Source organism: Rutilus rutilus (assembly GCF_951802725.1).
Source record: "Rutilus rutilus genome assembly, chromosome: 23".
Classification (NCBI taxonomy): domain Eukaryota; kingdom Metazoa; phylum Chordata; class Actinopteri; order Cypriniformes; family Leuciscidae; genus Rutilus; species Rutilus rutilus.
The window spans coordinates 28,165,682-28,193,152 of NC_140233.1; the positions used below are offsets into that span (position 1 = coordinate 28,165,682).

General features: G+C 41.6%; 1 protein-coding gene and 1 gene segment (V, D, J or C); one reads left to right on the forward strand and one right to left on the reverse strand.

The window, feature by feature from the left end:
- The window catches only part of LOC311283110 (uncharacterized protein), a 790,474-nt gene that overhangs the window by 693,075 nt on the left and 69,928 nt on the right, over positions 1-27,471 (reverse strand). The gene's annotated exons all lie outside the window — the stretch shown is intronic.
- On the forward strand, positions 9,481-11,431 carry LOC311282762 (immunoglobulin lambda constant 7-like). The segment is given in 3 exons: positions 9,481-9,552; positions 9,764-9,815; positions 10,926-11,431.

Genomic DNA, 27,471 nt, shown 5'->3' on the forward strand with positions numbered 1-27,471 from the left:
TACTGTGAAGCTGCTTTGATACAATCTGTATTGTGAAAAGTGCTATATAAATAAAGTTGACTTGACTTTTTTGCTCAATTCTCATTGTCATGGCACTGGTGTTGTGTGACAATCTATTGTTTAGCTCTTACAGGCCGTTATCTGGCTGTTAGCCATTGTCACCAACTAACAATGGTGATGTTAGAGTTGTGCAATAAAATAATAATTCAAGTCCCATTAATGCTTGGTGGTGTCAGGTTAATGTGTATTTATGTTAGTGTGTTTATGTTAATGAGCAAGTGACGTCATTGTCCCTTTAAAGTCCCATTAATGCTTGGTGGTGTCAGGTTAATGTGTATGTGTATTTATGTTAATGAGGAAGTGATGTCATTGTCCCTTTAAAGTCCCAATAATGTTTGTTTTGGTCCTTATAAGTCACATATTTTTCAAAATGAGAACTGTCTCTATAAACCACAATAGTTTTAGGGTGGTGTGTATCACGCTCTGAAGGGTGTATCTGAAGTCTGAAGTGTCCTGAATTTTTTTCAATTTTTTTTGAGTGTTTTAATCGAACTCTCATAGCTCTAGGACCTCAGGAAAGGGTAGTCCATCTAAACCACCATCGGGCCTGTTTGGAGAAAAAGTCTGGCTAATCCACATAAACCAGTATGTGTGTGTGTGTGTGTGTGTGTGTGTGTGTGTGTGTGTGTGTGTGTGATCTTTCAATCTGCTGTGTTTGCTGCAACATTCAATAAAGCTTCTCAACAAGTTCACTTTGTGTCTGACAACATCATTCAACTAACAGATGAAGATGCAGGTGCTTTTCAGAAGGTTGATGTAGCAGTAAATGTCAAATAAAGCTCTTGGGGTTTGAACATGGTCTCTGGAGACAGAGCTGCTCTATTCTGAGAGGATCACAATCACTCCACCCTGACAATGCAAATGGGCTTTTCAGTCTCACTCTCTGATTGGTTACATGATCTGGACTGGAACACTTTCACTTCTGCTTTAGTGAAGCAGCGCAGACAAACTGATCATTTATAGGAGATTAAAAAGTTTAGAATATAAAAATATCATAAAAATATAAAAATAAAAATAAAAACAAAGAATCAGCCGTTGTGACACTAATTGTGTAAGAATGTAAAGTTTGTGTGTCTCAAATGGAAAGCATCACGTCCAGACAGCAGAAGTGACTGAATGCAGTCTGTTCAGTTTGATTGACAGGATCATATATTACACCTAAAAGAGAAACGGAGCTAATCATACCTGCGCCGCTACGGTAAAACGGATAACCAAGGCAGACGTCAGGTCGCTGGGCAGGTAAACAAGACAACAAGTCGCATACCGGTGACATCACTTGTCAAAAGAAAAGTCCCGGTTTATAAAGGGGTCTAGCCCTCGCGATTGGCTCAGAGTTACAGCCCAGAACCACTCACAGAACAGCAAATTAAGTGTCACTTAGGGAGGCATGAGACAGACAGCTGCATCCTGCTACACATAGTTAGTTTGTGAAGTGTTATTTATGCTCTGTTCGCTTTTCCCCCAGATAACCATGGTTGTTTAGTTGTTCAACCACAGATCACTCCGAAGTGCTGAGTTTCAAGAAAGGGCATTATCAATAGCCCTCAACTCTAGTCCCTTGCGCACGGCTAGGTTTAACGTGTGTGCTAAACAAGGTACATGTATGAGGCCTAATCTTTCACATAATTCTGCTCATTGTCTGTGGTGACCGCTATTACTGCTTCAGGGGAAATATCCCAGTCGTCCAGGGTGTTGCTGATGCTCTCATGGGCAGCTGTGTGACGTCCCCTTAGCTCTTTCGTGCAAAGAACGAAATTCTCTAGGTCCCATTTGTCTGAAATGAAGTGAGCTGTGATTGCCACGTAAGCATGTGTGGCCAGTGATGTCCACCCGTCTGTAGTTAGAGCGAGTTTCTTGTCCTGCAATAAGGTCTTAATGTTTTCTTGTGTGGTGTCATACAACTCTACTATGCGGGCTGACATAGTGGTGCGACATGGAATTGTGTATCGTGGCTCCAGTTCCATTATGAGGTCCTGAAACCCGTCTCCCGTAATTACACTTATAGGTCTCATATCCCTGCAAATAAACCTTGCCATCTTATCGGTGATGGCCTTTACCCGTGCATCTGGCAAGGTGCCGACCGGTTGTGCATGAAAGTATGCAGTCATACGATGTTGGACGCCTGATGCTCTGGCTGTCTGCTGTGTCTCTGACTCCGCTGTCTCCTTTGGATGGTTACTCGACAGGTGAGCGTGAAGATTGGATGTGGATGATGTGTAAGTAAACCGTTTTTTGCTAATTCGGCAAACAACTTTATCTTTTACGGTTATTTTACCGTCTACGGTGTAGTACCCAAAATGTTTCCAGACACTACTTTTAAGATACGTTGGGGTTGTAATTGTCCGCTCAGTCTGGCCATTCTGTTTGTTGTCTACCATTTTCAAAACAGAGTAGCTATTGGCATTACTTGCTTGGTTTGGTCATGGACCTACGCTACAATATGTCTAGAGCGCCCTCTACTGGTTGAGATGGCAAACAATAAAATAAAAACCAAACGGTCTAATCATAGACTGTAAAAAATGCGCTACACATGGCACTTTAAAAACCGGATAGTCTATTTATAGTTCGATTATGGATATTTCACGTCATGTTCAAATGCATATTCGAATATAGAATAAAAAGTGACAGCCCTAGTGTGTTGTAATGTGTAGTACATGAATTAATAAAAATGTGCCAATGCCCATACACAAAAGAAATATATTTGAAATATATTTTCAGAATATATTTTGGAATATATGCAAATATTTGAAATTGGCCCTATAAATATATTTCATATATTTTTGTTATATTTCAGAATATATTTCAATGTATTTGGAATATATGCCACATATATTTTTGACACTTTTGGGGACCCATACAGAAAAAAATACATTGAAATATATTCTGAAATATAACAAAAATATATGAAATATAAGTATGCAATATATTTATTGGGCCAATTTCAAATATTTGCATATATTCCAAAATATATCCTGAAAATATATTTCAAATATATTTCTTTTGTGTATGGGTGTATCTGTCACGGGGTGACGAAGGCGGGAACCTTTTTTTGAGAACGTGTTTCCCCCGGGGAGTGCTTCCGCGGTGACACCGGGACGGTTCCGGTTTCCCGCGTGAGTGTCATGGCGGCGGGCGAGGCTTGATGAGGAAAACTCGCGGCAGGTGTGAGAGGGGAGGATACAGGATGGTGATTGGGACATGGAGGAGGAAGGTGGCTGATAAAAGGACACTTTGGCAGTGAGGAAGGCGCGCAGGAGGGCTCGAGGAGAGGTGAGGCACGCAGCACGCGAGTGGCCGCGGCCGCGGCGGGAGGCCACGGGAGAGAGAGAAAGTTAGAGAGAGAAAGTGAGAGAGAGAAGACTTCGGCTGGATTGCGGGTGTAAGCCTTGGTTGCACCGTGAGTCTGTTGAATTGCAGTTTTATTGTGGAAGTGAGCACGAGTGAAACCTTACAGTGTGTGGTGGATATGTGAGTGTGGGAATTATTTCTGCTGTTCACTCGCAGTCACAACTGTCCAGTGAAGAACCTGCTAACGCTGTGAGTTACACGTATCATTCCTCTCTCTGCCTGAGTCCAGTGAAGAACCTGCTAACGCTGTGAGTTACATGTATCCGTTCTCTGCCTGAGTCCAGTGAAGAACCTGCTAACGCTGTGAGTTACACGTATCCATTTCTCTCTGCCTGAGTCCAGTGAAGAACCTGCTAACGCTGTGAGTTACATGTATCCATTCCTCTCTCTGCCTGAGTCCAGTGAAGACTCTGCTAACGTTGTGAGTTACACGTATCCATTCCTCTCTCTGCCTGAGTCCAGTGAAGACTCTGCTAACGCTGTGAGTTACACGTATCCATTCTCTGCCTGAGTCCAGTGAAGAACCTGCTAACGCTGTGAGTTACATGTATCCATTCTCTGCCTGAGTCCAGTGAAGAACCTGCTAACGCTGTGAGTTACACGTATCCATTCCTCTCTCTGCCTGAGTCCAGTGAAGACTCTGCTAACACTGTGAGTTACATGTATCTTCCACTCTCTGCCTGAGGCTAGTGAAGAGCCGGCTAATGCTGGAGGGGCCTGTTGATGCTGAAAGAGCCCGTTAATGCTGGAAGAGCCTGAGGCTAGTGAAGAGCCGGCTAACGCTGGAAGGGCCTGCTGATACTGGAAGAGCCTGCTGATGCTGGAAGAGCCTGTTAATGCTGGAAGAGCCTGAGGCTAGTGAAGAGCCGGCTAACGCTGGAAGGGCCTGCTGATACTGGAAGAGCCTGCTGATGCTAGAGCCGGCTAATGCCGGAAGGGCCTGCTAATGCTGGAAGAGCCTGCTGATGCTGGAAGAGCCTGTTAATGCTGGAAGAACCTGCTCCCGAAGAAAAGAGGATGCTGAAGGGACTTTATATTGTTTTTATTATTTAATAAAGAATATTTATTTTTAATTCTGTGTCTGCCTCCTTTGTGTCCACGGTCAGCTCCTCAGGGGCGGCGCGCGGGCGGAGGGGTGGGCGGCCCGCTGGCGCTCCACCCCGACCTGTGACAAGTGGCGTAGTCGGCAGGATGCCTCCCTGAGTTGAGCGACCGTGGGCCGAAGGTATGGCGACCAGTTTTTTTTCCCTTTTTTTTTGTTGTTTGTTTTTGCTCTGTCTCTTTTTTTTCTCTTTCTTTTTTTCTTCGGCGTTCCCTGGAGCGGATTGGTGGGGGAGGATGTCACGGGGTGACGAAGGCGGGAACCTTTTTTTTGAGAACGTGTTTCCCCCGGGGAGTGCTTCCGCGGTGACACCGGGATGGTTCCGGTTTCCCGCGTGAGTGTCATGGCGGCGGGCGAGGCTTGATGAGGAAAACTCGCGGCAGGTGTGAGAGGGGAGGATACAGGATGGTGATTGGGACATGGAGGAGGAAGGTGGCTGATAAAAGGACACTTTGGCAGTGAGGAAGGCGCGCAGGAGGGCTCGAGGAGAGGTGAGGCACGCAGCACGCGAGCGGCCGCGGCAAGAAAGTGAGAGAGAGAAAGTGAGAGAGAGAAGACTTCGGCTGGATTGCGGGTGTAAGCCTTGGTTGCACCGTGAGTCTGTTGAATTGCAGTTTTATTGTGGAAGTGAGCACGAGTGAAACCTTACAGTGTGTGGTGGATATGTGAGTGTGGGAATTATTTCTGCTGTTCACTCGCAGTCACAGCTGTCCAGTGAAGAACCTGCTAACGCTGTGAGTTACACGTATCATTCCTCTCTCTGCCTGAGTCCAGTGAAGAACCTGCTAACGCTGTGAGTTACACGTATCCATTTCTTTCTGCCTGAGTCCAGTGAAGAACCTGCTAACGCTGTGAGTTACATGTATCCATTTCTCTCTGCCTGAGTCCAGTGAAGACTCTGCTAACGCTGTGAGTTACATGTATCTTCCACTCTCTGCCTGAGGCTAGTGAAGAGCCGGCTAATGCTGGAGGGGCCTGTTGATGCTGAAAGAGCCCGTTAATGCTGGAAGAGCCTGAGGCTAGTGAAGAGCCGGCTAACGCTGGAAGGGCCTGCTGATACTGGAAGAGCCTGCTGATGCTGGAAGAGCCTGTTAATGCTGGAAGAGCCTGAGGCTAGTGAAGAGCCGGCTAACGCTGGAAGGGCCTGCTGATACTGGAAGAGCCTGCTGATGCTAGAGCCGGCTAATGCCGGAAGGGCCTGCTAATGCTGGAAGAGCCTGCTGATGCTGGAAGAGCCTGCTGATGCTGGAAGAGCCTGCTAATGCTGGAAGAACCTGCTCCCGAAGAAAAGAGGATGCTGAAGGGACTTTATATTGTTTTTATTATTTAATAAAGAATATTTATTTTTAATTCTGTGTCTGCCTCCTTTGTGTCCAATGGTCAGCTCCTCAGGGGCGGCACACGGGCGGAGGGGTGGGCGGCCCGCTGGCGCTCCACCCCGACCTGTGACATATCCATTAGTTGTGTCTTTTGTGTTCATCGTGTGAAAAGGTTTGTGAGGGGGGAACCACAAGCAACATAACTTACCAGTTTTGGAAATGTTGTTTTGAATGTATTGCACCAGTGTGTAAGACTATGTTGTAGTGTGTGTGTTTGTGAGGGCTTGTGTGTGATGTCTGAGGGCAAAGTTTGGTTTTTCAGCAAGAGTGAATGGTTTTGAGTGTAGAGCTTCATTTTGACCTGAAAATATGATGTTTGGGGAACTGGGTGAGACGTTGTGGATTTGTGTTTACTGTTTTGAGAATACGAGACATAGTTTTAAGAAATGTGTTTTAAGATAGATAGATAGATAGATAGATCCTTTTTATTAATCCTTTGCAGGAAATTACAGTGTCACGGCAGCTTCAAGACAAAACCAACACCATACATTCACTCAGAACATATCTATAAGTTAAGTTAAAATACAACAATCTAAATAAAAGGAAGTTATATTTGTGCATTATAAAGTCGTATAGCAGCTGGTATGAAGGACTTCCTATACCGCTCCGACTTGCACATTGGTGCTATCAGTCTTTGACTGAAGGAGCTACTGTTTATCACCTTCAGGTGGTGGATTGGGTGTGCAGGGTTGGTCAGTATTGATTTTAGTTTTTTCAATGTTCTGGCCCCTGCCACTTGCTGAACCGTCTCTAGTTCAGCCCCGACCACCGAGCCGGCCTTCTTAATGAGCTTGTCCACTCTGTTCCTGTCTCCCCAACAGGCCACAGCAAAAAACAGAGCACTGGCCACCCCTGTTTGATTGACACTGCAGAGCAAGGGTTGACCGATATTAAACGACCTTAGCCTCCTTAAAAAGTAAAGTCGGCTTTGCCCCTTGCGGTACACCGCCTCCATATGGCTCTTCCAGTCCAGCTTACTGTCAAGCTGCACACCAAGGTACTTGTGATTGGCCACCAGCTCCACCTCAGTGCCCCCGATGGTTATAGGTGTTGGTTGGATCCTCCTCCTCCCCCTCCTGAAGTCCACAACCCTTTCCTTGGTTTTTGTGGTATTCAGATGGAGATGATTGTCCACACTCCATTGCACAAAGTTGTTGAGTGTTCCTCTGTACTCCTCCTCATCACCTCCTCTTATAAGGCCGACAACTGTGGTGTCATCTGAGAATTTCTGCAAGAAGCATCTGTCCGTGTTATATTGAAAATCCGCTGTGTAGATGGTAAACAGGAACGGAGCCAGTACAGTTCCTTGAGGCACCCCTGTGCTTGAGACACTGTTCTGCAGGCGTACATACTGTGGTCTGAGGGATAGGTAGTCCAAACACCACAGGACCAGTGATGTAACCACCTTCATCCTTCCCATCTTCTCCCCTAGCAGTATAAGCCCTCTGCAGAATATAAATGAGGGCATCATCAACACTGATGTTGGGCTGATATGCAAACTGTAAGGGGTCCATTTGAGTTGACACACTAGTCCTGATGTAGCGAAGGACTATTCTCTCAAACGTCTGTAGTCATCATGGTGGGTTGGATGATTTTTCTTTGGAACAGGGACCAGGCAAGATGTCTTCCACAACCTTGGGACCTTCTGTAAACGCTGGCTCATGTTGAACAGGTGTGTTAAAATACCACATAGCTCTGCAGAGAAATACCACATAGCTCTGCTAAGCAATCGAGAAAACTGTAATAACATTAGTAAATAAGGAAGGGCACAACTCAATGTAGTTTGTATGACTGTTCATTAGTTACTTCTTAGTTATTTTCTTGAACCTTAATTAGTAGATAATTAATAGTAGTTCTTCAGGAGGTATGACAGAATTCATTAGTTATTGATTAACTAACTGATACTTAACACAACCATAAAATTCTATTACATACAGATTAGTTAACACATCTTCCTTAGTAGTTAACAGTAGTGAAGTAGTTAATGAAGAACTACCCATTAGTTCTTGAGTAATTCCTTATTAGTTATGCAGTAAGAAACAGTATTCTGAAGTGTTACCACATTTTCTACACATTTCAGTCCAGTTTAGTAAGAGATATAAGATTATATTATTATATTACATGTTTACTCACATCATAATAAATGAATAAAGTCTGTGAAAGGTCTGATATTGTGTAGTTTGTGATCCTCCATCAGCAGCTGCAGTTTCTCTCAGCTGTATCAGTGCAGTCACTGTGACGTCTGACTGACAGAGGTTTTTGTACGACTCTTTATCACTGTGTGAACAGTGGACCACTGTGATAACTCAGACAGTAATAATCTCCTGTATCTTCAGTCTGGACTCCACTGATGGTCAGAGTAAAATCACTGCCATAGTCAGATCCACTGCCACTGAATCTAGATGGAGTTCCTGACTGAAGTCTTCTTATGTAATAAATCAGGAGTTTAGGAGCTTCTCCAGGTTTCTGCTGATACCAAGACACACAGTCATTACAGCCAGAAATCGGCTGACTGGTTTTACAGCTGATCGTAACAGTTTCTCCTTGTTTGACGGGTTTTATTGCTGGATTCTGAGTCACTGTCACTTGTCCCCAGATCTCTGAAATTAGACAGTTTAGTCATTAATATGATTGTAAATGAGATGTGATTGTTTATTTTGCTAAATTTTTATACAAGATATTTACCCTGAATGCAGAGAGTCAGAGTCCAGATGAAGATGTTGATTGTGTTCATTGCTGTAGTTTAGTCTTGTGTGATGATGAAGATTGTGTTCTGCTCTCAGTCATGAAGTGTTAAACTCACAGCACTATAAACACTCTCAGAGCACTGAAGCATGTGCTGACAATGCAAAGAAGTGGGCAGGATTTACAACAGCTTGTGCTGATAACAAACTCATAAAATCTACATAGAAGATTTTACTTTCAGAATAATGTTATTGAACCATTTAGTGATTAATTGTGAAATATTTTATGTTTATTATATGTGGCTGATAAGACACTGGGGTTCTTTATATTGACATCTGTCAGTGTGGATGAAACATTTTCAGTTTTCAGAGCCGCTGTAGAAATAATCTATTCACTGTCTTGCAGTTTCATTTACACCAAGTGAATGTTTCTGATAATTTGCTACCAAGATAAAGTGAGTAGAATTCAGTCATGTGATCTCAACATGATGGACACCATAAAGAGGGACCAATGAAGATATGTTCTAGGCCACTGAAATGACTGGATAATCATGAATGTACATCATTTTAAACATAGTGTCAAACGCCATAATTATTTATTTATGTGCTACACCTTTATAAGCATGTTAACAATGAGAAATCAATAACTAAATAAATCAGTTTTACTATATTTAGAGTAAACCAGAAAACAAAGTAAAAAAAAAGTAAATTATGGTCTTTGGAATCAATGTTGACATGTTGCTCTCTGGGAAATATTTTCATGATATCTATTTTTCCCACATTTTCCACATGCATGAAGTTCATCAGGACTCATAATCAGGTCATTATATATTAAACAATGTGCATCTGAAATGTTCAGAATTATTGATTCATTTCTTTGAAGCTGCAGGTTTTTCTGTGAATCATGATGATTGATCTGCATATGAAGAACAGAAGCATCATTATGAGAAACTCCACAACATCATCCATGATCAAAGAGGTCAAAGGTCACCTCAGAGGTCACAGCTCATCAAATATATTTCTTTAAACAGTGTTATATCAGAAAGCATTTAGTCAAATCTGAATGAGTGAGTGTTGAGAAGAGCTGAGGATCTTCTAATATCAGTGTGTTGAAGTGTTGTTTCTCTCTCTCTGCTGGAGTGTGTGTTCACTCGAGTGGAATAGAGGTTTTTGTACGAGCGTTTCATTAGATTGTATCACTGTGGTACACATTCGGTGGAGGAACTAAACTGGTGATCAAATGTAAGTCTATTTAATTACATATTAAATAAAAATACAATTTATATTTCAGAAAGTGTTTTATAGTTGAAAAAAGAACAACATTTATTAATAATAATAATAATTAGATTGAGATTATTGATGAGATCATACATGCATCATAATGTGTAAAACAATATATAATGAATTAATTAAAAATACTTTTAGTATGCAATATGCATTTTTTATTTCAGAAAGTGTTTTATAGTTGAAAGAAGAACAACATTTATTAATAATAATGATTATTACATATTGTGGCAAAACTTTACATAAAGCTTAAAATTGTTTGTCATGAGTTTTATTGTATTATAATTATAATGTATAAAGGTGTAACAATGAATAGATAATATTACAATGTATTCCTTAGATCATAAGACTTTTATAATGTAATATGTATAAAAGCTTTAATTGAAGTGTTACTGATATTTTTGTATAATTATTTATTATTTATTTTAATTATTTAATCTAAAACAATGATATTATTATAAGAATAGCATTATTCCTTTTAACAACAAAAAATAATAAAAGTCTAAACATATTTCCACACTGTGTCTCATGAGTTTATTCAGTTTATTACAGGTTTGTTTTTCCTTCATTTATTTCTACACTGAGTTCATATTTAGTTCATCTTTTATTGTAGAAATCATACATGGAAAAAGAGATTTGACATCAGAATGTAAATGTTGCTGCTTTCTGTAGTTCAGTCAATGATACTGAATCTCTTTTGCTCATGTTGTGCTTATAATTCAGTGTTTTGTTCATTCTGTATGATTCAATTGTGTTTTAACTCTGTTTGAAATTGAGTTACATTTTCAGTTCAGGTGAATATCTCAAAATGTAAGATATTTATGTTCAGAGTGAATAATTGCTGGAATTAAAGCAGTCAGATCGGCCTGATAATAGATAATATGTGTTATAACTGCTGTTACACTTATTGATGAGATCATACATGCATTTTAATGTATATAGCAGTGCATAATTAATGTATTAAACATACTTTTATAATGCAATATGTATGAAAATAAAGTGTTGTGTGTGTGTGTGTGTGTGTGTGTGTGTGTGTGTGTGTGAATGTGTTGTGTTTGTCTCCTGCAGCTGGTCCCACAGTGAAGCCCTCAGTGTCTCTGCTGCCGCCCTCTTCTCTGCAGATCTCTGGAGACTCAGCCGCACTGCTCTGCCTGCTCAGCTCTTACTCTCCACAGGGGGCGCTGGTGAGCTGGACACTGGACGGGTCAGAGGTCACCGAGGGGGTTCTGACCAGCGCAGAGAGCCAGCAGGACGGCCGCTACAGCCGCAGTAGCGTCCTGACCCTCAGCAAAGCACGCTGGGAAGAGGGAGAGCTGTACGTCTGCAGAGTAACACATGATGGAGCTCCTCATGAGGTCTCGTTCCACAAGAGCTCTGAGTGCTGATGTTTCTCTCCTGAAGATGAGCCGTATCTGAGTGTCCTGTGTCAGGCAGGATTCACATGAGTCTAGTGCTGCAGCTGGAGTGATTTACAACTCAATACTGAAAGAGAGTGTGTGTGTGTGTGTGTGTGTGTGTGATCTTTCAATCTGCTGTGTTTGCTGCAACATTCAATAAAGCTTCTCAACAAGTTCACTTTGTGTCTGACAACATCATTCAACTAACAGATGAAGATGCAGGTGCTTTTCAGAAGGTTGATGTAGCAGTAAATGTCAAATAAAGCTCTTGGGGTTTGAACATGGTCTCTGGAGACAGAGCTGCTCTATTCTGAGAGGATCACAATCACTCCACCCTGACAATGCAAATGGGGTTTTCAGTCTCACTCTTTGATTGGTTACATGATCTGGACTGGAACACTTTCACTTCTGCTTTAGTGAAGCAGCGCAGACAAACTGATCATTTATAGGAGATTAAAAACTTTATTATATAAAAATATCATAAAAAAGATCAAGATCAAGAATCAGTCGTTCTGACACTAATGTTACATAATCCTTACATTTATAGGCAATGGTGTAAATATGAAAATGTTATGAAAATCATAATTAATACATAATTAATTTATAAAAGGTCCTGTGTCTCAAATGGAAAGCATCACGTCCAGACAGCAGAAGTGACTGAATGCAGTCTGTTCAGTTTGATTGACAGGAATCATATATTACAACTAAAACATGATGATCATATTGAAACACTGACTCATTCTCTTCATAAACAGATTTTTGTACAACTTTTTATCACTGTGTGAACACATATTTACTGTTGATGTAGTCTAAACTCTGACAGTAATAATCTCCTGTATCTTCAGTCTGGACTCCACTGATGGTGGGAAATACAATCATAAATCATTATTCAAACCTGAACTAAACGCTGCCAGAGTCAAGAGGAAGATGATGCTGAAAGTCATGTTTGTTGGTTGATGAAGAAGAGCTCTTGATCATGTCATGTTCAGTTCATAGAGCTATAAACACATGCAGAGTGAAGCATGTGCTTATCATATAAAACGTCTCGGTTACGAGTGTAACCTTAGTTCCCTGAGAAGGGAACGAGACGATGTGTCGGTGACGTCATGACCAGGAAGGGATAAAAGCTGGTTTCTTCATAACTGTAGCCTATGTAGTTTTCTATCTTTGAAAATTACGTGTTAATACTACGTATTAACAATGAGACCAGGCTGGAATGTTTTAGTTGCAGAACACACGGTAAAAGTTTGTGATTTCAAAAATGTTTAAGCAGTAGCAAAGGATGTGGTAAGAGTCTGGTAATACCATGGAAATAAACAAGGCTTCCTTTTACAGTACAGTTGCACTTTACTTACTGAGTAAATTGTCATGTTTTCCTTGGTAACGTTGCAGGACATATGAGGTAAAATAAAAAAAATATGTGACTATGGAAAAGGGAATGATATGGTACAATTCCGGTAATACCATGGAAATAAAAAGGCTTCATTTTACAGTACAGTTTCACTTTACTTACTGAGTAAATTGTCATGTTTTCCTTGGTAACGTTGCAGGACATATGAGGTAAAAAAGTTTGACTATATGGAAAAGGGGAATGATCAGGTTATATGGTACAATTCCGGTAATACCATGGAAATAAACAAGGCTTCATTTTACAGTACAGTTACACTTTACTTACCAAGAAAATTGTCATGTTTTCCTTGGTAACGTTGCAGGACATACTAGGAAAACAAATAAATAAAAATGTGACTATGGAAAAGGGAATGATATGGTACAATTCCGGTAATACCATGGAAATAAACAAGGCTTCATTTTACAGTACAGTTGCACTTTACTTACTGAGTAAATTGTAAAAACATTTGCAAGAACATACCCAGTATTTAAGATGTGCCATGACATTAGGGAAAACTGTTCCTGCGGGGTAGTTACCAGGTAAGTGTAAGGTAAATTATTTGATAAACCCTCTATAAATGGGTGTAGCAATGAACAACAACTATGTAAGACAAGGTAATTTATTGGAAACTACCGTCTTAATTTCAAGATAGTAATAAATAAACATGGACTGTTACCAACATAACCCTATGATAACTACACACCTAACTTGAATTGATGGGTAATACTGGAGGTGTTTCTAAAAATAGTCTGCCTACATTCTGAGGAAGTACACAATTAAATCGGAGTTATTACCAACCTAAACAGGTAACAAGTACACAGTACTTTGTTGAGTTGATATTTAACAGTGGTGTTTTTTTCCCTGGTAGTTTCTCTGTAATTGCATACTAATCACCTTAAGTAATTACACACTAAAATACTATAATTTACCATATGCTTACCAGGTAAATACTTAGTAGTTAGTTTGTAGTTTCTCTGCATTTACATACTTGTTACCTGTGGTAATTACCAATAACCAACTATAACTTACCATGTATTTACCAGGTAAATACCTAGTAAGTAGTTTGTAGTTTCTCTGCATTTACATACTTGTTACCTGTGGTAATTACCAATAACCAACTATAACTTACCATGTATTTACTAGGTAAATACCTAGTAATTAGGGGACTGTAAAATAAAGGGTTACCGGCTGATCTCCCTGAAAATCCCCCGAAGTGCCCTTGAGATGTCTATACCTCGGTTGTCAAGGTTGGAGGAGAAATTGGCTGTTTCGTTGATAGAGAGAGCTGAGAACAAACTCCCTCTATTCCCCACCACCTCCTGCACACCATACCGAGACCAAAATATGTGGATCCTTGGGTCTTTTGAGTGGACCGTACAGGCAGTGTGCACAGACACACACATAATGCACTCAGTATCCACCAATGCACTTAAATCCAGCATATCATCGTCTTTTTGTCCAAACTTGGACAGTGTCAACATCACCTGGACGTTGAACCCCTCACTTATCTGGTTAATGCACTTTTGCAGTAAACTGAACAAGAAGCCCTGGTCCCCAGCAAGAACGTTAAAGTGGGACAGGTCATGGAAATTCGCCTTCATTATGGATGGACGATCCATGTTGCGAGGAGCCATTGCACGCAGTGCGGACTTGAACTCCAGTAAAACTGCATTTAATATTTCAGCAGTCTTACACTTGGCTACATATTTATCAATGAACATATTGTCTATTGTCCCATTGCTTTCTGGAACAACAGAAATGTTCATAAAATAGCCCCCCTCAACATGGCCCAGCATCCAACCGGTGCAATTGTGCAGTGCACTCACATATTTCTGAGTGAGGTTGCTCAGTTTGAAGTGCTTCCTCAAGATGTCATAATGTTCATTCATCATATGAGGATGAAATTCCGGCAGGAACAGATAGTGAACACGACCATGCACACCAGACAACTCCTTCAGCTGTACAACAACCCCATCAATATCATACGTAAAGTATATGCTGTCACATTCAGCAGTTGTACAATGAATGGGGATTTTCACATTCTCATCAGCTAAAAAATCCTCCATTTCAGGAAAACCTGCAACAGCAGACACAACATTGTCTGTGTTCACGCTCCCTGCCTCGTAAAGCACTGACTTGGCCATAATGCAATGTAATTTTTCCAATTTGCTCTGAATACAACCACACAACCTCCCTATTCAGTCTCCTCACACCAACAAAGCAGCTGCAGTCTGTGACCCTGCTAAACCAGACGTTGTTTGTAAACAAAGAAAAAAACAACTGTCATTCCCACAGTCTTCAAACTCAGTTCAGTTTAACCAAAAAATATGCATTTTATTAATTTTCAATAGGTTTTAATGGTCATACAATGAATTTTAATGTTCCAAAAAATCATAATTACCCATATAATAATAAATTTGGGGTAAAAATGAGTTGTTAATGTATGATCACTGAATAATTACAACTTTGAATAAAAAAATGCTCTTTAAAAATCACAGAACATACCAATTCAGATTTTAACTACTGATCTAGTAGTGACATAACAGAGGTCATGTGACCCCAGCAAAATTTGCCGAAATTTCGATTGTTTACCATAGTAATTACACAATAATTACAACTTTTGATAAAAAAACCGGCCTTTAAAAATCACAGAACATACCAATTCAGATTTTTACTACTGATCTAGTAGTGACATAACAGTGGTCATGTGACCCCAGCAAAATTTGCCGAAATTTCGATTATTTTTGATTTATAACAGACATTTTACTAAATAATTAGTATGAAGAAACACTATGTCATGGTTCCACCTTCAAAGCTCAGAACGACATGCATCTGGTCTCATCTTAAAGGCCTCATCCAGACCTTACTATTAACCCCTCCCATGCTTCAATGCGACCTTCTAGTTAGGAGATATGGCCATTTCCGGTTAAATTTAGAGGGTCAATATCTCAGGACCCCTACATACCACAGACATCAGAGTAGACTCTTTGGAAAGGTCTGAGAAAACCCTTTCGAATGATGTCTGGTTTATGTCGCTGACAGCTTCCTGGGCGGAGCTATGGGACAAAATATATTCTGTTTCAAAAATGTATCTCGGTCTAGAAAGGTCGCGGCGACACAAACGAGGCGTCATTGGAAAGCACTCTCAGAGTCCTTTCCAATGACACCAATCAGTCGTTGCGACTTCCCTAGACCGAGATAGTTTTTGGATACACAAATATATTAGGCCCCATAGCTCCGCCCCCAAAGCTCAAAACGACAAACGGGTGGTGTCATATTAAAGGCCTCACGAATACCTTTCTTTTAACACCTCTCATGATTCAATGCGCATTTCTAATTAGGAGATACGTCCACTTCCGGTTAACATTTAGGGTGTCGATATCTCATGACTCCTACATAGCAGCGGCATCAGAGTAGACTCTTTGGAAAAGTCTGATAAAATCCTTTTGAATGATACCTAATTTATGTCGCTGACTGCTTCCTGGGCGGAGTGCCAATATCTCACGACTCCTACATCACAAAGACATAAGAGTAGACTCTTTGGAAAGGTCTGAGAAAACCCTTTCGAATGAACAGCTTCCTGGGCGGAGCTATGGGACAAAATATATTCATGTTTCAAAAATGTATCTCGGCCTGGGAAGGTCGCAGCGACACAAACAGGTATCATTGGAAAGCACTCTCAGAGACCTTTAAAATGACACCAATAGGGGTTATGCGCAACATACTTCCGGGTTCTACAAAACAGATATAACTACTTCCGGTCGTCAGCTACTGAGGTAAACACAACGTAGGAATGGCGACCTTTTATAGCCGGTGTTTACAGGAGCTACCCATTCTATCCATTTCAGATGTACTTCGTATTGCCAAACGGACTTCCAGAGCCCCGAGTACTCCGTTAAATAAAGGATTTAAGTTTTACGCCTCCTCATTTATTCATGATTATGAAGGTATGTAAGTTAGTATATGTAGCTTTTGCTAATGGCACCCGATGTAGAGTTAGCTAACTATCAGTAAGTTAGTTTAGACTTGTATGCTATCATAGTAGTTTAACCTCTTATATTTGCTTGCAGACGATTAAAACAATCAAATGAAGACTGCATTTTTTTTTTTATAAAAAATTTTTTTCTGATACTTAAGCATTCGTGACATTTTTATTAAAACAGAAATAAGAATTGTATTCTAAAAAAAGCGCAATATAAGTTACCTCAGAGATAACCTACCGCTGCAGATGCGTACAGTAATGCAAACCGGAAATGTTTATACCCGTTTTCCGGTTAGAACGTTGGGCGTTCCGCATAACCCCTATTACAAACAGTTGCGACTTTCCTAGACCGAGATAATTTTTGAATACACAAATATATTATGTCCCATAGCTCCGCCCCCAAAGCTCAGAAACACATACATCTAGTGTCATCTTAAAGGCCTCATCCGGACCTTTCTTTTAACCCCTCGCATGCTTCATTCCGTTCTTCTAGTTAGGAGATATGGCCACTTCCGGTTAAAAGTTTGACGGTCAATATCTCATTAACCGAACATACAACATACATGCATTTACACTCATTGGAACGGGGAAAGCAAACCCTTTCGAATGGCACCAATTATGTGTCGCTCACCACTTCCTGGGCGGAGATATACGTTCACTTCCGGTTAAAATTTTGACGGTCAATATCGCATGACCCGTACATAGCACAGACATGGGACTAGACTATTTGAAAACGTGAGAACATACCCTTTCGAAAGATACATAGTTCATGTGGCTGACAGCTTCCTGGGCGGAGCTATATGTCAATTTCCGGTTAGAATTATAATCACCTTAGCAACCACCCAGACCACCATAGTAAACCCCCAAAACACCCTAGCAACTAACAAGAACAAATTAGCAACCAAACATAACACCTTGGCAACAAGAGTCAAACACCTTAGCAACCACATATAATCACCTTAGCAACCACCAAAAACAGCCTAGCAACCACCAGGAACACCCTAGCAACCACCCAGACCACCCTAGCAACCAATCACAATACCTTAGCAACAGCAGTCAAACACCTTAGCAATCACATATAATCACCTTAGCAACCACCAGGAACACCCTAGCAATCACCCAGACCTCCCTAGCAACCACCCTGAACTACTTAGCAACCAAACATAACACCTTAGCAACAGCAGTCAAACACCTTAGCAACCACATATAATCACCTTAGCAACCACCAGGAACACCCTAGCAATCACCCAGACCTCCCTAGCAACCACCCTGAACTACTTAGCAACCAAACATAACACCTTAGCAACAGCAGTCAAACACCTTAGAAACCACATATAATCACCTTAGCAACCACCAGGAACACCCTAGCAACCACCCAGACCTCCCTAGCAACCAAGCCGAACTACTTAGCAACCAAACATAACACCTTAGCAACAGAAGTCAAACACCTTAGAAACCATATATAATCACCTTAGCAACCACCAGGAACACCCTAGCAACCACCCAGACCACCCTAGCAACCAACCCGAACTACTTAGCAACCAAACATAACACCTTAGCAACAGCAGTCAAACACCTTAGCAACCACATATAATCACCTTAGCAACCACCAGGAACACCCTAGCAACCAAACATAACACCTTAGCAACAGCAGTCAAACACCTTAGCAACCACATATAATCAACTTAGCAACCACCAGGAACACCCTAGCAACCACCCAGACCACCCTAGCAACCACCCCGAACTACTTAGCAACCAAACATAACACCTTAGCAACAGCAGTCAAATACCTTAGCAACCACATATAACCACTCTCTTAATGTATGATTTGCAAAAATGAAAACTGCTGCTTCTGTGTAGATGAGAGAATCAAAGTATGTGTGTTGTGCACACGCTACACTGATTATGGCCAATGCGCCCTTAAAATAGCATATGAATAACATGCGCAACGCGCCACTGACTTTAGACTAGGTTTTTTCTGGCCAGTGGCGCAATTGTTTTATGGAACAGTAAAATAGCACCAGGGATTGTTTGCGCCGGAACACGCCTCCTTTTTTGCGCTGAACCGCCCAGGGAGCGCAAGTTCATTCCCTAGTTTAGCGACGTGCTTCTGTGGAGGGAAAAGCGCGCTTTGCGTGGGTGCAAAATAGTAATGAAACATGCATCGGTGTACGAAGTCAATTGCGCTGGGTGCAAGATAGGGCCCCTTGTCTCACTGTGAAAATGTTGAACAGGTGTGTGTGGTCTCGCGGTCCAGACGAATCTTCTAGTGTGTGCATTCTGAGGATTATAGTCAGAGGTGGAGGGGGAACCAGCTCTAGGGTAAGGCTAGATGCCATTCCTCTATAAAAAACACATTTAAATAGAATGTCATGAAATAGTTACGTGTCATCTATCAACAACCTACACAGGATAAACGCTATTATTATTAAAGGGGTTACGTTCACAAACCACTATAATTTGAACAGGCAAGCATATGCGTGATCTGGCATGGAGGCCAGTTTGAATAATAAATAGCCTAACCATTGCCTTACCCAATGCAGCAAAACATACGTTTTCTTCAAATTCTGAATGGGTTATCGCCCAAAAAGGCCAGTAAGTTTTACTTGCTATACAAGAAAATGCATGTGTATTGTTGGCCAAACTTATGTTTGCAAAATCTTGTCAATTCTTGTTACGTTGTACAATTACAGTACACATGCACATGTGTTGACAATTAGGGTATTAAGATGTTATTATTAGTTTTTTATTGTTTTTAATATTTAATATAAAAAATAATATGCAGCACGAGTCAACATTTCTCATAACCAAACATGAACCCTTTTCCAACCCAATACTCGTGTCTTCCACGTCAATAGGTGGCGATGTTGTACATGTTCCCTGTAGAAAAACCGCTCACTGTCGGACAGAAGCAGACCCGTGGGAACTCCTGTAGATTAGTATTGTCATTTCTTAAATACAGTAACGAATTCAGGTTTATAACAGAATAATCGACATTGACAATAATTACACGGAACCGTTTACTTTGAATACTTTTTACTTTATTCAGTACTTCTTCTCTTGTAATGTTGAGCTCAGTTATTTAGCAGTTACAGTCTGCAGGATAGTTTACGTCTCTGGTCAAGATGATTTGTAAGTTAACATGTCCAAACAAAAGACGAAAAAGCTCATCATTGAAGATGGTACGTGTCAACCTGCTTGTCTTTTGCTCTTTCTATAAATCAACATGATAATAATGCAGCACAAGTTCTCTGTCTTGAATAGGTTGCAGAGTATTCAGTATGCTTATAAAACGGTTAGTTCCAGTCCTTGATTCTGATTGGTCAATAGCTGTGTTTTATTCATGATTAAAGGATAAAACACGGCTATGACTGCTACACTATCACTACACAACACCCCTAGCAACCACTCTTAGCAACGTTAACATAATATGTTGAACATATAATATTATGTTCTCTTTAGTGGTCGACCGATATGGGATTTTTAATGGCCGATGCCGATATTGAGAAAGCAATCTGGCTGATACAATACATGTGAATACAGTAAATGAGAAACATAAAGAATATTGGTGGAACTAAATGAACATTTATTGTACATAATATTTATGCAATATTCTTTTTACAATAAATATATTTACTAAGAAATTAAAATGTAAACAATAAGGTAAGGTAACACTTCAATAAATAAAGTTTTAGTGCAGCTACTTGTCTGCTTAAATATTTACAGTCATTTTTTCAGTCACATAAATAATTACTGCTGCTTACTGCAGGTTACAAATAACATTTATCATTAATGAACCAATCTAAACAATATTCATAAATTAATGACAAAATTGTCACATTCACCGTCTGTCTTCGTCCTGCTCACTACAGTTCCCAGAATCCTCCTTGTTTCCACACCTGAACTCACTCCCTTCATTACCCACCTGTTCATAATAATAATAATAATAATTCATTACATTTATATATTCATCATCATCATTATCTGCATCACCTGTCTTGTGTTCATCTGTGTGTGTATTTAGTTCCCCTTCTCACTCATGTCTGTGTTGGTTATTGTTTGTGCACCAGCACACTGTTTCTTGATTGTTTTGAGTTACCTCCTGTTAAAGAAACCTTTGTTATTTTGGTACTTCACTTGGCTTGTCTCCTTCCTCACCCGGACCCTAACAGAATAACCGACCACATCATGAGCTGGGAGCTCACTGGACAGATCGCGGCTTGGGCTCGGGATAGCCACGATCTGTTGCATCACGCCAGTCCAGCCGAGCCTGCACTTCACGCCAGTCCAGCCGAGCCTGCACTTCACGCCAGTCCAGCCGAGCCTGCACTTCACGCCAGTCCAGCCGAGCCTGCACTTCACGCCAGTCCAGCCGAGCCTGCACTTCACTCCAGTCCAGCCGAGCCTGCACTTCACGCCAGTCCAGCCGAGCCTGCACTTCACGCCAGTCCAGCCGAGCCTGCACTTCACGCCAGTCCAGCCGAGCCTGCACTTCACTCCAGTCCAGCCGAGCCTGCACTTCATGTCAGTCCAGCCGAGCCTGCACTTGTCGCCAGTCCAGCCGAGCCCGCAATTCACGCCAGATCTGCCGAAGCTAAGGCAGTTCACGTCATGCCCGCCGAGCCTGAGACAGTTGTTGGCCCAGAGAGGCCAGATCCAGTTCCGAGTCCAGCCGAGCCCGCACTTCACGTCAGATCTGCCGAAGCCAAGGCAGTTCGCGTCATGCCCGCCGAGCCTGAGACAGTTGTTGGCCCAGAGAGGCCAGATCCAGTTCCGAGTCCAGCCGAGCCCGCACTTCACGCCAGATCTGCCGAAGACAAGGCAGTTCGCGTCATGCCCGCCGAGCCTGAGACAGTTGTTGGCCCAGAGAGTCCAGTTCCGAGTCCAGTTCCGAGTCCAGTTCCGAGTCCAGTTCCGAGTCCAGTTCCGAGTCCAGTTCCGAGTCGGCTGCCCGGTCAAGCAAGAGCCAGAGCCAGTCTTCCCAAAGGCGTTTTCACCGCTGGTCCTGTCCAGCTCAGAGCCCTCTTCGCGGCTGGTCCTGTCCAGCCCAGAGCCGTCTTCATCACTGGTCCTGTCCAGCCCAGAGCCGCTTTCGCCCCCTGTCTCTTCCTGTCCAGTGTTAAAACCCGGGACTTTCCCCAAAAATTTTTTTGGGGGGGGCCATAGAGCTCCGTCCTGGCCACTCAAGGGGCCACGGTCACTCGAGGGGTCCGCACCGCCATGGCCACCTGAGGGGTCCGCACCGCCATGGCCACCTGAAGGGTCCGCACCACCATGGCCGCCCGAAAGGTCCGACAGCTCCGCCGTGGCCACGCCCACAGCCTGCTCTACTCTGGTTCCCGAGCAGCCAGCTCCGCCCTGGAGGCTTCTTGTCTTGGGCAACCATGCCTTTATCTGCCTCCGGGGTCTTCTCCGCTATGGATGCCCAAGGGTCCGACAGCTCCGCCGTGGTCACGCCCACAGCCTGTTCTGCCCTGGTTCCCCGAGCAGCCAGCTCCGCCCTGGAGGCTTCCTGTCCTGGGCAACCACGCCTTCATCTGCCTCCAGGGCGCCCACCCTCCCACCCCTTAGGATTTTATACAGCGCGAGGACGCGCCTTCGGGGAGGGGGGGAGTAATGTCACATTCACCGTCTGTCTTCGTCCTGCTCACTACAGTTCCCAGAATCCTCCTTGTTTCCACACCTGAACTCACTCCCTTCATTACCCACCTGTTCATCATCATCATTATCTGCATCACCTGTCTTGTGTTCATCTGTGTGTGTATTTAGTTCCCCTTCTCACTCATGTCTGTGTCGGTTATTGTTTGTGCACCAGCACACTGTTTCTTGTTTGTTTTGAGTTACCTCCTGTTAAAGAAACCTTTGTTATTTTGGTACTTCACTTGGCTTGTCTCCTTCCTCACCCGGACCCTAACAAAAATAGTATGTGCAATTACATACATTTTATGTACAGTGTTTTTGTGTGTAACACAATGTAGCGGCAGGTTAGAAAGCGAATGCTGATTGGTCATTTACTGTGTCTGTCAGATGTCTGCTTCACTTGAGTGGCTGGTCTTACGGTGCTGGGCGGAGCAGAGCGAGTGTATTCAGTTCATTAACGCTCGCTCTGTTCGCGTCAGTGGAAAAAAGCGCTAATGCACAGTCACAAACTGTTTTGAAATATATCGGTCAAACGGAAAGATTTATCGGCAGATGCCGATATCTAAAAAAATCCAAATATCGGCGATATAACGGTCGACCACTAGCTCTCATTGATATTGTTCATTGAAGCTTATAGAGTACAGTATTGTGAGAGATCGAGTAAGCGAGTGTTCCTGCATTTACAGTAGATATAGCATTTTCCTTTAGGTCAGTAATATTCGTAATAATGAATCCTTTTGAATGTCTGAGATATCTTGTCCTTTTAACAGTCAAGGGGTTTTCCCGTGCCATGACACGTTAGTCATTTGTCAGTTGCGTCTTGCTTCTCCGTGTTCACAAGTTTCAGTCCTTTCAATATAAAAGTCTTCTCTACTGACTGACTCACTAAAAAAGACATTCTTTGCCGCCATCTGATGGCGAAATAATGTAACTTCTGTTGCTGTTTACGGTCAGGGACTATTTTTTCCAGCAGAAGGAAGGCTTTTACTGATTTTACTTCATGAAAGTTGCATTGATACATATTTTTTGGCTTTAATATTTGTATTGTGTGATAACCGTTTTCTAAAAGCAATAAGGTACCCGAGGCTAGTGCTGTGCGGTGAATAAGTCACGGTTGAAGTGGTTGCAGGCGCTCGCCCTTCAGCCGTGACTTATTCACGATTCAGCACTAGCCGCTTGTACCTTATTGCTTACATAAAAGCTCTCCCTTATAAGCACTAAGCTGTCACTCATCTTAATTCATCGCGATCTCACAAAGTTCTGCTAATCGATTAAGCTGACTGTACAATGAATATCTTATTTATCCTACATAATGTCTACACTTTTTTGTTACAAGTTAAATTATAACGAGAGGATTTGAGTGTGCAGATCTCAGCACTGGACAAAAACTCTGACGTTTTTTATTCTAACTTAAACATGTCTGATTGGCCATTGCGTTTAAGAAATCAGATATGTTTGTGATTGGCTACATTGCTCAACGCAGCAAAAATACGTTGTAAATAGAAAAACCTATTTATATTAGTTTCGACGCTCTCAAGAGCACAATCACCAAACCTGTTTATGGGTTTATGATGAGAGTATTCGTGAGAGAGCAGAATTCAGCCAGAATGTAGAGTTCAGCTCGCGCACTGAACACAACTCTGGTGTTACCCAAGAGCATTAGGTTAATTAGAAACGAAACTCTGTACGTCCCACCACACAGGGTTTCACAGCATTGCACACTATAACCAATCGCACACGATCTGTTGAGATGCAATGGCCAATCAGAGGCATCAAGATTAGTAAGGCTCCTATATCACAATCTTACCACCCTGTGCACAGGTCTCACCACAACACACGCACATCAATAATTAAATGTTTTTCATTCGTTTTTTTGTAACTTTTTATGTTTCAAGTGTTCTTGTTGTAATTTCTTTGGTTTATTTGGAGATCATTTTGTTAATCTGGTCTTTCGTTGCAGGAGCCGAGGCTTCAGGGCAGGCCGCTGGTAGGCCCTCGCGTGCGGTGGTGGGATTTGGTCATGGAGTGCTGTGTGTTCATGCTTGACCTTATTGATGTGTGTGTGTTGTGGTGAGACCTGTGCACAGGGTGGTAAGATTGTGATATAGGAGTCTTGTGCTCATTAAACTAGTTTCCCTGCCATTGGTAAGCCTCTGCCTTTTTTATTAGCGTCTTCAATGTTTGTAACCTGGTCCTACAGTCTTTTAATGATATAACAGTCTTTTTGTCTTATAACAAAACTCTGGTGTTTCAGCGATTACTAATCTTGATGCCTCTGATTGGCCATTGCATCTCAACAGATCATGTGTGATTGGTTATAGTGTGCAATGCTGTGAAACCCTGTGTGGTGGGACGTACAGAGTTTCGTTTCTAATTAACCTAATGCCCTTGGGTAATTTAGTGTCCAATCGTATACTGTGAGGGAGCGTATAAAAGGGGATTCGGGGACCGCCCATTCTCTTTGTTTTCATCCCTTCCGCTTTGAGGTATGTGTTGTTTGGCTAACTAGTTAGCACATAGATGCATGATTTTATGTAACAGTTATTTTGGTTTATAGCTTTATTGCGGTGGGTTGTTGGCGGCTGCCATTTTCCCTCCACATGTTCGTCCTGCAGTCCCGTGCTTTGTTGACATGGTGAAACCCTTCTGTGTGTGTGTGTGTGTGTGTGAGACCTGGATTTGCGACTGGCTATGAAATGAAGGTACATGGAACTACCGCTATTGTGCAGCGTTCATTTATAGTTATGTTGTATGTAATTTTATGTTTAAATTTTAGGAGGAATAGTCTGTGTTCTGGGATACCGTGCGTTCAGTGAAGTCTGCGGGGCAACACTATTTGATGCTGCTGCTTTGTCTATCCTGAGTGCAAATGAAGACCAGCTGACACCAATTACAATCATCTCCTGGTTGTGACCGATTGGCTCTTGGTTGAGAAGGCTTGTGGATAAAACTGGAGAGGAAAACCCAGTTTGCTGAGCTCCTTTTTGACTCCAGGCTGCCAAGACTGTCTTCTCCTGCCTCACGGTTTTAGCATGTGTGCTAAAGTTCTCATTGTTGATTCTAACTTGTTGGTTACTTGTTGTTGTTGACCTAAGCAGACTTGTACTGCAGTTGAGCTAAGTTTCCGTAACTTCATTTGACTACTGAAAGAGCCTTGAGTTTAAAACATTTATAACTTTTGATTTTAATTTTATAAAATTTTGATCTAGATAATTTGGGAAGCCGTAGGGAGGTGGATGCCATTTTTGTTCATGTCCATGTTATCTCCTGTGTTTGGTTAGAGAGGGAGTAAGGTAAGAACTTTGTCATTTATTTTGAATCTTGCTTTGAAAGGTTAAGAAAGTATACCCCCTACAAAAAAGGTTAGAACTTTAGGTTTGTTGTTTTGGCCTTGTCCCCCTCCTGAAGCCTATTGATGCTTTCCCCTCTTTTTTGTACTTTGGACTGAATAAAGTCATTCTTGAGTGTTACAAAAATCAGTGTGATTTTTCTTTGTAGAGTGGTGGGACAGGAGATGAGAGTTCTTGGTTGCCAACTCTTTAGTAATTTCCATGTTACTGCCTCCCTGACCCCCTAGACTGGGGAGGCACGTAACAGTCCTGGTTTCTCCCGTGACAAACTCGCTCGTCAGGTTCATGTGTTTTGTGTGACACCTGCTCTCCCGCATGCAGTTCGGTAACACTTTATAATAACTGCACGCTATTAATCATTAATTAAGCATTAGTAAACAGTTAATTCATAATTTATAAAGCATTTATAGACATTAATAAGCAGTTTATAAATACGGCTATAAATGCTTTATTCTTGATTTATAAGCATATATATAATGTGTTTAACAATTGTATTTTCATAATTTATTAATGATCAATTTATCATTTTTAAACTAGTTTCCCTGCCATTGGTAAGCCTCTGCCTTTTTTATTAGTGTCTTCAATGTTTGTATATGTTAACCTGGTCCTACAGTCTTTTAATGTTTTTAAGATTATTGCTTGATTGAAATAAAGCTTTTGTATCTTTAGTATCCACATCTCAGGCCCTCCTTTCGAGAACCACGCTCCTGTGTGTCCTTTGTTAAACTCATGAGTATTGATATTTCCCTGGTTAACAGGGTGGCGTAGTCAGCTACATCTTTAGAGGTTGCTTTCCCTCTCAATGTCCCGCTACACCTGTAAAACAGGTCAAAAGTATGATTCAACATAAGCAGAACTTTTACCTTCATGTAATCTTTTCCAATCTTCAAGCAGGAGCTGAATAAAATACTCTGAATGATATCAGTCCACAGTCTGACTTGTGAAGCGGCCTGGAGTCCTAACACACACCATGTTCGTTGTTTGGCCAGAGGAGAACTGACCCAGACGGAGCCTGTTTTTCTTTCTCCATTCTGTCTCTGGTGGAGTTTGGGTTCTTGCCACTGTCGCCTCTGGCTTGCTTAGTTGAGGACACTTCTTCTTAATATTCATGATCTCCTGCATTGACACCATTATATGAGAACTGAACTGAGCTGGACGATGACATCACGGTTTTCTGCAGAGCTGCTTAATAATGAAAATGAACTATTTTTATAATTGATATACTTTATACAGTTATTGAACAGAACTGAATCAACACTGAACTGAATTCAGCTGAACAATGACACTTTTCTTTTTAGAGCAGCTTTACAGCCAAACTGAACTCTGTTTGCGTCATTGATAACTTTCCTGTTTCTAAAACAAAGCTTTTAGAAACCATTGAACCAATTGCTTTGCAAAATGATTCACTGTTTCGAGGCTCTCACACGCTGGTCAGAACAGCGAAAACTCAGCATGAAAACAGTTTTTATTGAAAGTTCAAATTTTTATTTTATCAGTTTTTATTCAATGTAATTCCCAAATCATCTAATACCAGTAAATATGAAATGTCTTTATAATAATGTGTTAGTTTATTAAATTGTAGGGCTTGTTTTGTTTGTTTTATGGAGAGCTTGGTAATCAGACCAATTAGACACTTTTAACCACAACTCCTTTTTTATTATAAAAATGTGCCAATAAACATTAATATTTAACAAACTGATCTGAGATCAGGTAAAATGAAATAGCCAGTGGTTCATGGGTTCACAGAGATCATCGCCCCCTAGTGACGTAATGAAGCCAGTGCTGCCAGATTTGTCAAGTTTCTGAATATTGAGTTTGATTGTCTGGTAATAATTGGTTTGGCGGTTTTCAAACA